This window comes from Myotis brandtii, unplaced genomic scaffold, assembly GCF_000412655.1.
Source record: "Myotis brandtii unplaced genomic scaffold, ASM41265v1 scaffold115, whole genome shotgun sequence".
Classification (NCBI taxonomy): Eukaryota; Metazoa; Chordata; class Mammalia; order Chiroptera; family Vespertilionidae; genus Myotis; species Myotis brandtii.
Genome location: NW_005353967.1, coordinates 8,143,241 through 8,145,702, shown reverse-complemented (window position 1 = coordinate 8,145,702; position 2,462 = coordinate 8,143,241). Strand labels below are relative to the sequence as shown.

General features: G+C 37.6%; 1 long non-coding RNA gene across 1 annotated transcript in view; it reads right to left on the bottom strand.

Annotated features, from left to right (window-relative positions):
• Window positions 1-6: 6 nt before the first annotated feature.
• The window catches only part of LOC106728031, a 27,015-nt gene continuing 24,559 nt past the window's right edge, over window positions 7-2,462 (bottom strand). Inside the window, exon 3 of the long non-coding RNA XR_001364261.1 lies at window positions 7-1,496. This is a non-coding gene — a long non-coding RNA (uncharacterized LOC106728031). The remainder of the gene's footprint in view (window positions 1,497-2,462) is intronic.

Sequence of the window (2,462 nt, the reverse complement as noted above, 5' to 3'; positions counted from 1 at the left end):
CATACTATTGTCTGTGTCCACGTGCTATGCATATATGCATGTAAGTTCTTTGGTTAGCCAATATTCACTAAATATTGACATTTCTTCTATCCCTTCTATAGCCATGTAGGAGCTAGAACAAACATTTATCGAGAGTTTGTTTATACAAATTTTATCAGTTTTCTTTTGTTACATAAGAAATTACTATAAATTTAGTGATTAAGAACAATACCCATTTACTTGTTCACGCTTCAGTGGGTCAGAAGTCTGGCATGGTGTGACGTGGTCACTGCTCAGAATGTCAGATATCAGAAGGCTGAAATCAAGACATCAACCAGACTGAGTTCCCCTCTGGAAGTCCTGGGGGAAAGGCTGCTTCCACGCTCATTCAGGGTGGCAGAATTCAGTTCCCCTTCAAGTCTCTGACTTTTGCAACCAGCCAGAGAAAACTCGTTCCTCCTAAAGGGCTCATGTGATTAAGTCAGGCCCACTTACTAGTAGATAATCTCCCGATTGTAAGGTCAACTGAGTTGGGACCTTAATTACACGTGCAAAAGCCATTTACAGCAGTAGCTGGATTAGCATTTAATTGAATATGTGGAAGAGTGTGTGTACATCGGGAATCTTGGAGACCATCTTAGAATTCTGCCTACCATACAAGGGAAGCAGAATGCTAAGAAATTTGAATGTATATTCTCACTTAAGTCTTTCATGACCCTGTGAAGCAGATACCACTATTATTTCCATTTTATTGGTTAGGAAACTGAGACACAAGAGAAGAGTCTAAGCAGCTGTTTTCACACAACTCTCCATTGCTCTTGGAATTCCCTGTCTATATTCATTTAACTACATTCTGAATGGCTTTCCTACCTCCAAGATCTTCCTCCTCTATTTTATCCTATATCCCTTGGCCAGACCAATGTTAGTTAAAAAAAAACATTTTCCCCCACCAGGTCACTTTCCTAGATATGGAGAATTATACATTGCTAGAGCAACAAAGAGGCGTGAGTATAATGTACTAGAAACTGAACTTATGGCCAAATATGAGAATCTATTCAGCTGTATCCTTGGCAAAGATTTTATGATACTAACATAGAATTGTAAGGTGTGAGTGTTAAGGCGGCAGGAGGGAGGTGTGTGCGCGAGTGATTATAACACAAGGTATAGAGTGTGGATTGTATCTTTCCAGATCAGAAGGAAGAGGTAAGTATGAATAATACTGAACAATAAGATATAACAGAGCATTAGGTTCAGAAGCAAATTTTATAGGTTAAATTGAAAGTATAAGAAGTTTATTATATTGTAGAGTACATATATATAAGAAATATACTTAAACACAGAATAAATCTCATTTATTTTTAAGAGATGAGTAACTTTAGAAGCTTGGTTTCACTTGCTTATTCATTAATTTGTTCAGCAAATATTTATTGATTGTCACTTTGTATCAAGCACTGTACCAACCAAATTAACTATTTTTCCCCCACTGGAGTATTGCAACAGCTTCCTCACTGGTTTTCCTGTGTATGTTATAATCCAATAAAAAGCTGAAAGAAAGCTGATCTGTGTCAGAAATAAACAAAAGAAAATGATAAAATATAACGTAATAATCATCAATAAGGACAAATGCTCCTCTGCCCATCCCAGTCTATTAGCCACAAAGCAGCCAAAGTGATGCTTAAAAAATCCTATTTAAGGCCTGGACACTCTGTTGCTTAAAACTTTCAAATACATTTTTAACTAATTCAGAGTAAAGTGCGAATTCCAGGGCCCACTATGTAGCCTAATAAGCCCTTCTCTACTCTGTATCCAGCCCCATCTCCTCCACTCTCCTTTTCACTCACTCCACTTCAGCAAACACTGTCCTCTTTCCCATGTTCCCTGGACATGGCGGGCATGTGTCCACCTCCGGCTTTCACATGGGCTGGTATTCACACGTCAACTTAGAATGTTTCCCCCCAGAAAGCTACTCCTTTATTTCATGCAGATTGTTTACTGAAATGTGATCAAAGGGACCCTTCTTTGCCACCTGAAACAAAATATCATGCCCCTCCTCTCTCCTTTTTCTTTTTCTATTTTTCTTTCCAGCACTCAATTGCCACCTGGTGCATATGCTTAAAAAAAAAGTATAGTTGACTTGTTGTCCCCTCCCTACTGGCATGTCAGTTCCTGAAAAGAAGGGCTTTTGTTTTCTCTACTATATTCTAGTGACTGGAACAGTGTCTGACACATAGGAGGTACTCATTCATGTTGAATAAATGAAATGAATGTAAATTAACTCATTTCTTTGTGGCATTTATTTTCTTAAATACTGAAATAAAAATATTATTAAACCATTTCAATGAAATAGTATGGTTTTATATTTTCCACATGTTTTTATGCCTTCTTATTTACCCACATCCCAAAGAACATGATCTCTATTAGTGAGTAATACTGATACAAAAAGTTCTGGTGTGTGTGTGTGTGTGTGTGTGTGTGTGTGTGTG